The sequence below is a fragment of the Papaver somniferum genome, chromosome 7, assembly GCF_003573695.1.
Source record: "Papaver somniferum cultivar HN1 chromosome 7, ASM357369v1, whole genome shotgun sequence".
NCBI lineage: Eukaryota > Viridiplantae > Streptophyta > Magnoliopsida > Ranunculales > Papaveraceae > Papaver > Papaver somniferum.
Window position 1 is genome coordinate 209,451,355 of NC_039364.1, and position 14,371 is coordinate 209,465,725.

Sequence of the window (14,371 nt, forward strand, 5' to 3'; positions counted from 1 at the left end):
ATCTGAGTGAATGTTGCTCGTTTGATGGATTATTGGTAGCATGACCAAATAAAATATTAATTTAAATACTGACAACTGAACCAAGTATAATTAATAAAATGTTGACCATGAGATCATCATAATATTATTGTGTTTGAATCTGGAATTATGAACCTTGGACTTAAAACCCTAATTCGATCAATTAATGATCAATTGATGGTCATTGAAAATTAACCACAGAGTGAAGGAAGGACTGGCTACATGGGATCATGGGTCGACCATGTAGCACCCAAATGCTCAAGTGAGCAAAATACCAAAGTCTCTTGAAGACCAGTTGGTGAAAAGATGATTAAATGCTGGTTTAATCATTTATTCAAACAATGTTCGTCTGAACCTTAGGTGATAAAACCTAATAAATTATGAAGAGATGAAGGACCGACCAAGGGATCATGAAAACCGCCCCTGGTTGGTCACGGGACCGTGTGACGATCATTTTATGAAGTTCCAAAATTGTTTGGAAGAGTTTGAACCTAATGTGAACAAATTAGGTCAAATGATGAAAATATATGGGACCGGCCTCCTGCAAGCCAAAGAGCCAACCTTGGTCGTTCAAGGTAATATGCTCGCATCACCGAAGTGTTCGTGTCTCAGTCCAGAGAGTTTTGATATTTTCTGATGTGCGTTTGAGCAATCATTTGGGAAAATATGAAGAAATCAGGGATTTTTGCTGAAAACTGAAGAAACTTCAAGAGATGAAGGAAAAATAATAATAATAAAAATGAAGGAATCATGAAGTGTGGGACCGGCTATGTACAAGGCATGGCCGTCCGGCCAATGAGCCCGTCCCATAGCATTTTCCTAATTTTATTATATTTTTTAATGATTTTATGGAAATATCATAAAATCAAGGAGTTTGTTGAAACTAAAGAGTTTCGTTGAAATCAAAGAGTTTCCATGAGATGAAGGATACAAATAATATTAATAATAATAAAATAAGGGCGTGCGGGACCGGCTCCCGTGAGTTTTTCCCTAATTTTATGTATTATTTCATGATTTGAAGAAATTTTCATAATTTGAAGGAAACATTATGAAACCAAGGTATTTCATGGGATGAAGGAAACATAAAATAATAATGATAAAATAAAGGGGCGTGTGGGACCGTCTAGGGAATGACCGGCCGGCTAGGGCCCGGTTCCACGAGTTTCCCTAATTTTATATTATTTTTCATGGCTTTAAGGAATAATCATGAAATTAAGGAGTTTTCATGAGATTAGGGAAATAATAATAAAATAATGAGGAATCATGAGGTGTGGGACCGGCCATGACTAGGGCATAGCCAGCCGTCTAGTAGACACGGTCCCACGACACCTTTCCCGATTTTATATTATTTCCTTGATGCGAAGGAAACACCATGAAACTGAGAAGTTTCCTTTAAACGAAGGATATTTGTTCAAATGAAGGTATTTTCATTAGATCAAGGAAAATAATGAAAATATGATAAAATATAAAGTTGGGCGTCGGACTGGCCATGGCACGACCGGACGGGCGGTGGGCCCAGTCCCCCAGCGCCTTGATTAATATTTTATTATTTATTATTTTGTTTCTATTTTGCATAGGTTCATTGTTCCTTCGTATTTTGGAATGCTCGTTCGTGCATTCAGATGCTCGTTAGTGCATTATTGCTAAGTACACTTGCACCATTTTGGTCGGGATTTACTCGATAGTGGCTCAGATGCCCTGTGTTGAATATTTATTACTAACTCATGGAATTCTGCTGGGAAAAACCATAAATTGAAGTAACGAAATATTATGGAAAACATAGAATATTTTCCAGGGATTCAGTTAATGAATCTGATGATTTAAGAATAATTAATTAAAGGCTCTATACTAGTACGATCGTCTAGGAGCATTAATTATTTATGAATTGAGTGATATAGCTTGTTGAAGCGTCATATTTCTTTTATATAGTCATGGAAAACATTGTTATATCATGAAGACGTTATTGCTCTATACTAGCAGGCAAGCTGTCTAGGAGCCGTCTAATCTTGCAATTCTATATAAAAGTGATCACTGAAATTGCTCAGTATTCATGAGATATGACGTTGCCTCAGCTGAGAGACTACACATCTACATATACTCTGAGAGACAGTATTCTCAGTCAGAGATTCTCGTGGCATGAGCTTTCATGCTTTAATGAGAGACATGAGCCTCAATACTCATCTGATTGCTGGATCAGGAGTATGTACAATTATGGTTTTACGATATTAGCCCTTGTCGAAAATCCACCATCGACATTATGTCAAAGTCTTTATGAATCAATCCCAATCAGTTCATTGCTGGGGTTAGTATGGATTCAGTAATTCAAGTTCCAGTGATTTACAATTCACTAGATTGACACATTAATTTTATAAGAATATGCTTCCTTCCATATTCATTAGAAATAATTTATAGATGCAATCAAATCCATTTTCACTGTAAATTTCCAAAAGGTAGGTAATAGTTCACGCATGAATACCCTTTGCACTTAGGAAGATGTGATTAGCCCTTAGTACATATAGAGCTTAGACATTGAGTCTTGAGAGATTTTATAAGTGGTGTTGCCTTATGACATAACAAAAGTCGGATTCAACTCAATTACTTTAGAGTGATATATGTTACGTTTCATCCAGATATATCTCAAGTGCTTTGGAGAATTTATGTTCATAGGAATGATGTACTTTTCATTCCATAAGTGCAAACATCTGTTCTAGTTCAATTAAATAGTCAATTAGAAGCAAAGTTCTTGTTTCCATTAAAGTTGATGTGAAAATTGGCTACTACTATCATACATGCATTACATTTCTTGTACCAACATAAATAACTAGGTGCAATTCCAAGTCCTTCATTTCCTATGGGAGCTAATCCCATACTCGGTTTATACTTGGTGTTATCACTATCAGAAACAAAAGTACATCTTTGTCTCATGATATATATGTCCCTTTTCACATGCTTTATTTGAGTCGGTACGTCTAACCCTCCTTACTTCGGGGTTCTTTCCATTTTCAATTTTGCTACATTTAGCTTATTTTGAGAAATTTCTTTATCTCAACATGCCAAGAGAATCTCACTACACATGTCAACCACTTACTTTAGGTTGAATATACGGAAAATGGGCCATTTGTCCAAATATTTTTAAAACATGGTTCTAATGGACGAGTAAAAATTAGTATGGGTGAAATGGACACCAAAAAAATAGCAAGAATGAAACTGGATTCATCCTGGCTTAAACTTAAAAAAAGAGCGAGGATGAAACTAGATGCATCCTGATGTAAATTAAAAATAAGAAAAAGTATTTCAAAATGGGTAGGATGAAACTATTTACATCCTGGCTATTTTTACATTCTCTTCCATTTAAACAGTATTAAATTTTACATGTCTTTTTCACCCAGGAATTGTTGATTTTGGTCTTTTTAACCAATTTTGTGTTGAATATATTACTAAAGATAGTTCTCTTGTTGTCATACTTCAACATATACTGCTTCCTTAGCATCATGGATGAAATAAATAAATGGATTTTTTTTTTTGACTCATATCACCTTTTGTGAGTTCTTCCACAAAAATTGGAATGCATTGATGTGATTTTTAATTTGTTGTCGTAGTAAATAGGACTCGAACTCTAAAACTTGTGAAAATTAAATTTAAAGGTTTAATGAAAATAATAAAGTGAGGGTTACTGGGACTAGGATTCCACCGAATTCATATCATAAGGCTCAATTATTCATTCTCAACAATTATCGCTCAATAAATAAATAAAACATCGACTCTTGTTTTGCCAAAGTAGATCCTCAAAACATTAGTTATAAATCGTAAGCATGGGACATCAAACATTTAAGCAAGCATGACCCATCTAATAAAATAATAACTAATTAATTCGAATCATAGATCAATTCAAAATAAGTGCAAAAGTCATATAGAAAATAATACAAATTCACCCATGTGTGAAGTTCGGCTTCCTCCGTCGACCCAGTGTAGGGGTTTAACTCCTCATATTGTAGGCACGCTCAAAATTCATTTTTATTGCTCAAACGTGCTTACAAGAGGTAAAGAGATAAGAAAAATGAGTTTCGCAACGTTGTAAAGCTGTTACAAATCTGTTACAATGAAAATTACAGAAAACTATTGTTTTTATCTGTCGCAGAAAACTGTCGTTCCTGGTGGAAACAGTGACAGTTTTAAACGACAAACTACAAGCGTAGTCTGTTATTCTTCTTCTTCTTTTCTGCAGCAGCAGAAAAATCTGCTCTGCAACCCTCTATTCTTCTCCCCAACTCTCGATGATCCTTCTACGAATCCTGTGAAGCCTATTTATACTCATAACACCTTCAAATCCTCCGATTAAATGCAAATATCTTCTCATTATTTCTCTTGGAAAAACTTGAGATTTTCTTTCCTTCTTTACTTTTGCATGGCTTCTGCTGCTGTCAAATATCTTCTACACGAATTATTCTCGCAGAAAACAAACTCCAATAAGTCACAGAGTGAGTCAAACACGACCAGTCACAGGCCATTTACACAGTAAACACGGGAATATCTCACACCCTGTCGGATCGAGTTTGGAATGGGAATACTCTTCGTGTGCTGTTAACTGAGTTGGCTCAAGATATCTTTCCTTGTTTAAGATATATCAAAATCCTTCAGTAATGAAATAGAATCCAATAATACTCGATATTCTTTCCTTCCCTGTTGTATCGTGTGGAAACGATATCTTCTTTCTTTTTTTTTCGATTCCAGGTCACTTACCGGTCCTGTTTTAGTGCAACAGGATAATAGCAAACCAAATCAGCAACCGAATCCATGTAGAACTCATGCAAACCAAATCCAGGGAATACCGCAGAAACCAATTTTTTTGAACTCTCTCTGTTTTGTTCGAATTTGAGTATCCAGCCCAACTGAATCGAAACCATCACATATACCATCCATGTTTTGTCCAAACAGGCCCGAAGCAACCAAATCCAGCGCTCGAGTCTTACTCAAACTTGTCCAAATTGTTAACAGGGTTTCCGTCAGAAGATAAACCCGAGAATCTGTTGAATCATTAAGTCCACTATTCTAGCCAATTCTGGTCCAAAAAAAAAGACCATTACCAGCCCTGTTGAGTTTAATCCAGTCATCCCATGAAGTTTCAGCCATTGAATCTAATTAAATTTCCTCCAAAACACGAACCCTAATCTGGTTCTATGCTGCCAAAAATTCCCGCCAAAACTGAAATTTGGATTGTTGAAGATGAACTCCCCCTTAATCCTGTATGGGTGTCCCTTTAGCATTTGTCTTATGGGGGTGTAAATAGTAAGGAAGGTGGCCCTTAGCAACTGGACGCCTCTTAGTAATTGAGGTGCCCCTTAACCAACATCGAGAGTCCGAATAACACGTGTCCTCCGGGTGCAAATAACAGTTTTTTGAGTCAATTCTCCAGAAGAGCTTATTCTTCCAAAAACAACTAAAACAAGTTTATTAGTGATAAAAATAGTCCCAGCTAATGTATTTATGGGTGAAAATACGTCGCACTTTCATGCTTATCATGCATGCGATTTTTTTTGCAACATATATTTTAAAGCTACCGACTCTTTAATAGTCGCGCAAGTGTATTACATTCTACGAAACATTCAAGTTTGGGGAGAAAATATCAAGATATGCAATAATGGTGTTCAAGTACTTCTAGACCCCAAATACATACATTTGATTCAAATTGGTACAATCAATTGTACAAAGGACACCATTCAACTATAGCCAATATCATATCCGAGAGACTAAATAACATTAACCAAAATTCTTAATGAACGAGATCAACAGTCGTAATTTAAATTGATCGTTTATATGATATGGACTTATCTTGAGGGGATAAAAAGATAGAACTAGGTATGTTCTTAAAAACAAATATATAAGTCTAACGAAAATTCGAAGTAAAGACTCCGCATTAGTTACATACCTCACATTTTGGTTCCCGCTGTACATAGGCAGAACCAGTACAGCCTTAGTCGCGCACATCCCAAAACCGGAACTGAACTGAACAGGGCAGAACAAGTTGAACTAGCTTGGATCGGTTTGGATCTGATTGAACCGGACCGGTTGGACCAGGTTGGACCGAACAGGGTTTTGGTGGCACCCGGGATGCGAACAGATTTTCTTCTTCCTCTTTTTCCCGAGGCGTCCAACTGACCTAATTTTCCATCCCCTTTTCCACGGAGATTTTTTTTTAAAATCACCCTTCGGTACAAATCCAAATCAGCGGATTTCTACCGAACCAAAATCAGTACAGTACAAATTTTCGCTCCTCCATTAAAATTAAATTAATATCAACATCAATCAAATCAGCACGTTTCACCTCCTCCATTAAATTTAAATTAAAATTAAACTAACCTTAAATTAAATCTGCCAAAATCAAAAAGAAAGAGATTCACTTAGCTTAACGATTGATTCTATAATTTCCTCGATGTAAATCCGAACACCATTTATTTATTTTTCGAACAACTTGTGTTTGTCATCCATGTAGAAAGAAAAAAAAAATCAATTCAACCTAACTCAGCAGTATAGCTTCGTGCATGATAACGTTTTGGAGTAACAATTATCCGTGAAATGAACTTTTCGTAATTATATACTTCGCAGAACAATACTTTGATAGTGTGTACACAAAGAGAATTTTGGAATGGAAAATTTCTTGTTTGGTCCTAGGCCCATATAGTTATTTATAGTAGGGTCCAACCGGAATTTTTTTTTATCCGGAGGTCCAAAATTAATTAAAACATGGAAATGTCCATAATGCCCATTACTACCAAACGTGTATGTCTACACTGCTTACAAATTTGAGTACATATCTGGTACACTGCTTAAAAATTCGAGTACATATTTGCTACACTTCTTACAAATTTGAGTACATATCTGTCTGAGTACATATCTGTCGTACTGCTTACAAATCCGATTATATATCTGAATGCTTACAAATTCGAGTACATATTTGCTGCACTGCTTCCAGGTAGAGTATAAATCTGTAAGAATCAATGATAAATAAATTAGAAAACGTATTACATCACATACATTTTAGGATCATACAATGTAGCAACCCAACCTTCTATGTTCTTCCAAATCCATTTGCATCACACCTTGTTTCAAACACACGTCACAACCAATTTGTAACTTCATCAAGACCACCACCAATTTCACAAGCTTGCAAATCTGAACCAACAACAACTCCTGTTCCTATCATTCAAAATCTGTCATTTCTTGCAATAAGTTCTGAATTGCAGCTCCAGATCATCTCCATATCCAATTCCAGTACTGAATCAAACGTAACAAAGAGCATCTATTTCAGTATTTCATATACGTACTGAATCAAACATAACAAGGAGCACTTCCTATCAGTATGTGATATATGTACTGAAGATTCATGAACTACAAATCAACAGTATGACAACAACAGGTGACAGATCTATGAAAAATAAGAGAATCGAAAGACATATTACAGTATTTCACATAAGTACTGAAGGGTAAGACTAAAAAAGGAGAAAAAACACAGCAAATAACACTTCCTATCAGTATTATACATACATACTCATGGATCGAACCAAAAAAATTGGAAAAACTTCAAATAAAACAAAATTAGAAGAGTTTTGTATCAGTACGCCATATATGTACTGTCAATTCATACACGAAAAACAACTGTAACAAACCTAAAAAATGTTATAATGTTGAACCAATGATAAACCACAAATAACCGCTACAGTTTTAGTTACCTGTAACCCTGGGAAAACAGCATTGTTAATCGTACATTCCATATCAACCCAAAGAACAGGATCTTTCTTGAAGAAAATCATGCCACCTCTGGGACCTCGTAATGACTGCAAATTGAAACAGAAGACATAGTAAACAACATGACCCTTGAACCTAAACCAATAAAAACAAATGCTGCTTGTGTTGGTGTCAGTAGTTGCAGTCTTGCAGACTTCATGAATGTGACTAGGTGTACCTTGTGAGTGGTGGTTGTTACAACATCACAATATTCAAATGGGTCGGCAAGTACAGATGCAGTAACGAGACCACTTATGTGAGCCATACCCATCATGAGAAAAGCCCCAACAGAATCTGCAATATTCAAGAAACATAGCAGGAAAGGGAATTAGGTGTGCGTAATGGGTTAACTAGTCTGATTCTCTGATCACTAAGAATAACAACTGTTGACAATCAAAATATATGTGTATACCTTTCTCATTCGAGGATAATCGAAATCACGAGGATAAGCACTAGCACCAACAATGATGAGTTTTGGTCGAAAGAGGGTGGCAGTTTTCTCAAGCATATCATAATCAATAAGGCCTGCAAGTGAATTTGGTAATGAATGCAAATTATCAACGAATTATAAATGAACAACAATAGACCACATAGTCATTACACAATATAAGAATGCAGAGAAGCACCTGTTGATTCATCAAGACGGTAGGGCATCGATTCAAAATAAATCGAAGTCCCAGATACCCGTCTTTTAGGAGTCATAAATCCATGTGACAAGTGACCTCCATGAGGAAGATCCAGACCCTGTGCCAGTTACATGAACAAATCCCTTTGTTGACAAAGTGTCTCTAGCTCATCAATGTACTCATTGCCACCATAATACCTACATTACAGAATGAAATGATCAAATGCATTTCAATACAAATACAGGGAAAAAAATACAACATTAAACACCATTTTTACCTTTTACCAGAAAGCCCTTCTGAATACTTGTTTGTGAGACAAGAACCCACAGCTTCCATCACTGCGCGAGATGTAAAATTCTCTGAAGCAATGAGCTCCAAGCTGTTAAACTGACGATTCTTCTCACTATCAATTATTGAACGTACTTCAGGGTCTGCCTAACTTGAGAAGGTAATCTATCCGCAGTAGTAGTACCCAACTTGGGAAAAAAAGTTGAAGAACCTTTAGTAAAAAGATTGGGTTGTTGTACAGCAGCACCCATTATTGCAGCTCCACTGTATGCCTGCATCTACTTCACTTCTCCTTAAACATAACAAGGAGCACTTCCTATCAGTATGCGATATATGTACTTAAGATTCATGAACTACAAATCAACAGTATGACAACAACAGGTGACAGATCTATGAAAAATAAGAGAATCGAAAGACATATTACAGTATTTCACATAAGTACTGAAGGGTAAGACTAAAAAAGGAGCAAAAACACAGCAAAGTCAGCAATCACAGGCACTTTGACACCATTCTCAACATAAGTGATGATAATCTCAGAAGGGTTCAAGGTTCTCCAGTTTTCACAAATAAGAAATTTCAGGTCATCAATACTAGACTTAAAAGTAACCAGGTGAGCAAAATGATGATGATTATAATAAATGTATGCATAGCAGTAGGTATTTGGATTGGAACACTCTGCATCAGACATGTTTTGAACCTGCAAATGTCACAAAGATGTAACAGTATTAAAATACAGTATTTCACATACGTACTGATGGGTCAAACTAAAAAAAGTGAGAGATCTATGCAAGAAACAGATTCTAAGAGCAGTTTCTATGAGTATGCCATATATGTACTGCAGATTCATGAACTACAAAATCAACTGCATGACAAAGAATAATTAACAATCTAGGAGAAACAGCAGAATCGAAGCACGTAATACGGTATTTCACATACGTACTGATGGGTCAAACTAAAAAAAGTGAAAGATCTATGCAAGAAACAGAATCCAAGAGCATAAACAATGAGTATGTCATATATGTACTGCTGGATAATACGATCTGAAAGTGAAAACAAACCTGATTTTGAAAAGAAAATAGAAATATAATCAAATCGAACTAAAATAAGCTAAAAACTTAACAATCTAACCAAATAACTGAATAAATACGAACAAGATTCATAAAAAACAAACAGAACACAACCGATCTTCATGATCTATGCAAGAAACAGATTCTAAGAGAAGTTTCTATGAGTATGCCATATATGTACTGCAGATTCATGAACTACAAAATCAACTGCATGACAAAGAATAATTAAGAATGTAGGAGAAACAGCAGAATCGAAGCACGTAATACGGTATTTCACATACGTACTGATGGGTCAAACTAAAAAAAGTGAAAGATCTATGCAAGAAACAGAATCCAAGAGCATAAACAATGAGTATGTCATATATGTACTGCTGGATAATACGATCTGAAAGTGAAAACAAACCTGATTTTGAAAAGAAAACAGAAATATAATCAAATCGAACTAAAATAAGCTAAAAACTTAACAATCTAACCAAATAACTGAATAAATACGAACAAGATTCATAAAAAACAAACAGAACACAACCGATCTCCATGATCCAAAATTCAAATCTTATAATGATTCAAAAACTGTAGCAGAAACAATGAGTATGTCATATATGTACTGCTGGATAATACGATCTGAAAGTGAAAACAAAACTTATTTTGAAAAGAAAACATAAAGATAATCAAATCGAAAGCTAAAATAAACTAAAAACTTAACAATCTAACCAAATAACTGAATAAAAACGAACAAGAATCATAAAAAAAACAGAACACAACCTATCTCCATTAAACTGTAGCAGAAAGAAGAAAACGAAAAGATTAAGCAACATACCTGTTAAAAATCGCAGAAGAAATCTTCAGAAACCCTAGTCCCAAATCCAGAAGAAGAAAGAGAGCAGAATTTCCCCAAGAATAATCGGCTGAATTTTTTTTTAGAAACTTTGAAATAGACTGCTTTAATATATGTAGGATTGGAAGGGTAGTTTAGGTATTTAGAAATTTCGCACAATTTGTCCCGCACGTGTACAAGACCTGGGCTTAAAAAATTTGGTCCATTTTCATGTTTTCTCTTAATTATGGACCTCTGATTAGTGGGCTTTAATGGATGGACCTGCCACTGACTAAGAACACTATAATGGTACCTATTGGTAATTCCTACTTTTGGAATATTGAATTTGGGATGCTTTTCCCTTTGGATTCCCAAGTTGAAACCTCATGGAACGTGCTCGTAGTACTAGTATCGAAGCAGATCTTAGTTTTCACTGTTTGTAGTTTGTACTAGGGGTAAAAAGACAGATTGCCTTAAGGTTTCGATTAGCGGTTGCAAAACAATGCGACTTTAATCTTCAACAATGAGGAAATGGACGTGAAAAACTATTTTACGCACTACAGTCTTATAGATACAACATTTCTTCGTTTACATTAAACCCATCCCTTTGTACTACAACCTCATCAGTTTTGGTAAAAATGGTACGTTGGTACCATCTATCTCTAGTGCATTTGGTATGTATTAACTTCTCTTCTACACTAAAAAGAATAATGAATTGTGAAAAAAAAATCTCATCAATTTTGTATTCTAAGTATGATTCTAAAAGGGATTTTTAGAGCCTCATCGTCTTGTCTTAACTGTACCCACATTGGTAGCTTCTTCCCTCTTTGGCAAAGATAAAGAAGACATCACTTTAGCTGCTACAACTTTCTTCACAAGTAATTTCCATCTCGCATCATGTTCTCCTTTTTTTAGTAGGAACTTCCCTTCTCAACTTGAAATCCCTGTTAACAAATCCAATTCACACACAAAATAAGTAATTAACCAACAACCAAAACATTATTTACAAAATACAAAAACTATGTCCGCCCAATTTAAATGAAAAAATACAAATGGGAAGATCCCAAATCTTGAAGATAAATTGCACATGTTTGGCAATTCGCAAGGTTAGCTTTTTAAATGGAAATTTGGCGAAATTAAACGGTGGGTTCTCTTGACAGCAATTCTTTTTAAACACACAATATGTATGATCAGCGGGTCTCAAAATACTTTTCAGTGATGTAGTTCCGGCAGACAAGTTATTTTTGGGGTCATTAAGCATCTTAGTTTTGTCCCAATCCATGTCAGCCAGTACTTTGATTTGGTAATACCTAATTTAACTATCAAAACAAGTTTAATTTTAATGGACATGAAAAACCAAAAAATAGTTTGAAACCTGATCAAGTACCTGCAAAGGGGAACTCTACAAAGATCAGAGTTATCACAAACAGAAGAATGAAGTTGAAGTAGTTGCCACATTCTCTTGCACCTACTACAACCACCATTAACTCTCTTCTTACATTGAACAAAATGCCTAATCAAAACTTGTAGACCTTGACATGTGCAAAATTTCTTGCATGGTTCTTTATTCTTGGTGACCTCAACATCACATGGACCTACACTAGTACATCCTTCTGTGAAAATGTGTTCTAAGCATTCCATTGCTTCACTTAGTTCTAAATACAAACTCCCTTCTTCAATTTTCTTACTCATCCTCTTCTGCTTCTGTTAATAAGTAATCAAAATTAATTAGTTAAAAATCCAAACTGATTAAACCAAATTTAAGATTACTGTTAATCAAGGTTTGAAATAGTAATTACCGATTCAGCTTCATCGATAAATTGAAGAATTTCAAGCTCAAGTGAAGGATCGTGAACTTGTAAAAACTTCCATCCATCTGTTGCTTCAACAGCTTTAAAATTTTCTGATACTAACTTCATACATTTTACGTATAGATCCGGTACGTCGCATAGTTTTGTAAGTTGAAGGACATCAATAACATTCTCAATTGTTAATTCTTTGATCAATCCTTTTGAACATCTCTGCTTCAATTTTGGTACTCTGTATACATGAGATAATGCTAGTAGGTGAATCCCATATTTGTTCATCTCTTCTTCTGTGCATCTGTAATAAATCAAGGATATTTTAGTCATTAAAAAAATGTTTTCGTCAAAACTAAATACGGATGGTTCTGTTTTTTGGATAGTATAAAAGTCAAATTTTAAAAACTTAAATTCAAAGCTAACTAAAAAATATGGAGGTTAATTAAGACTGACCTTGAAGAGTAGAGACATCGCACAAAGGCGAAAACAGAATCGCAAGGAACACCAAGAATTGGAACGATCTTATCCGCGTATTGGTGTTTGCGGGGACGATCCAGTATCTTTTCCAATACTGTCGAAACGGATCCCTTCAAAATTTTATCAACAAGAGCCAGGAAAAAAAAGAAAAACATAAATCAGAAATTTAATCCACGAATTATGAAATGAAATGGAAGCACAGATCGTATATAAAATACTCGCGAGTCGCGAAGGATCGTAAAACATGCATACCAGGACACTAGAATGTGCAGGGATGGTTGATCCACCGGAAGTAATAATTCTAACATCACAAATAGGTGATTCAATGGAACTTCTCAAAGTCATTCCTTTCTTATTAGTTACTGGACGTAATAATGCATACAAATCTTCTTCTGCATATACTTTTGGAGATTTCTCCATTTCTTTTCTGATCAAATTCTAGAAATACAGAGAACGAGAATCAGTTGTCTTCTGTTCTGTCCTGTGCTATAAACTTGTTCTTAAGTTATCTTTCTCCCAACAAAAGATTGCTCTAGTTTTATAGACATGAAAAAGGTGTTTGAAAAGTTGATGGGATTCCGATTTTGCCCTTTATTTTCTGTTATCAGTCTGACGTGGTGGATAATATTTGCCTTGTCATTACAGAAATGTAAACGGGCCGTTAGTTTATAAACCGGCCCTTGACTCTTGAGCGAACAGAAAAAGTAAACAGCTTCATTACGATTTGACTATATCTAAGATTAGCTTATGTTTTGCTGACGAGGAATTTGATCTAATCCAATATTTAAACTAATTTCCAGCGTATTATTACCATAAATCTTTACTCTTTAATTGCGACAGGTCTTGGCATCACACTCTGTAATTTAAGAATAATCTTCAATTCTCCATATTTGTGTGGCTCCGACTCCGAGATCACTGTTAAGTCCAATGTATATGTCCAACTCGAACCTCTTATTGTCATCTCAATTAATTAACATAGATTCATTCGTTGTTGCAGAGATTTGATCTAATCAAAAAGATCCATGAAAATGTTCCTAATTTTAGTTAGCAATATACAGTAGCATGATTGTATGTATGTGTAGTAAATACGAGTAGCTTTGGTCTTAAGATCATTACTCGTGTTGAATTATTGAAACAGGAGGATAAAGATAAACAGAATAGTGTACCAACTGTATGGACTTATATTTCCTGACTAAAAAAAGAAAATGAAATCCAGAATTTACTTTTCTTACGGGGCTGTTTGGTAACCATTATTTTAATGGATTATCATCCCATAATCCATTATGCAGATTATAATGGATTTTATATGCGTTTGGTAACCATTATAATAATTGTTTATTTTAATCATAATTGAAAAAATCCATTATTTCCATAAACAGAAAAAAGTTGTTTAAAAATTATTATAATCAATTATTTTTTCTTAATAAAATTGAGTTGTGTTTATTCCTCTTATTTTCTATAAACTATCAAGAGAGGGTTAAAAAAACACTAGGGAAC

The 14,371-nt window shown here is 34.9% G+C and overlaps 1 long non-coding RNA gene and 1 pseudogene across 1 annotated transcript; both read right to left on the reverse strand.

The window, feature by feature from the left end:
• Positions 1–8,281: 8,281 nt before the first annotated feature.
• LOC113293852 lies at positions 8,282–9,023 on the reverse strand. Its single transcript, XR_003332615.1, has 3 exons — positions 8,704–9,023; positions 8,427–8,623; positions 8,282–8,325 (listed from the first exon to the last, which is right to left on the reverse strand). It is a non-coding gene; the product is annotated as an uncharacterized LOC113293852 (long non-coding RNA).
• Positions 9,024–11,165: 2,142 nt separating this feature from the next.
• Positions 11,166–13,365, reverse strand: LOC113293320 (annotated as a pseudogene).
• Positions 13,366–14,371: the final 1,006 nt, after the last annotated feature.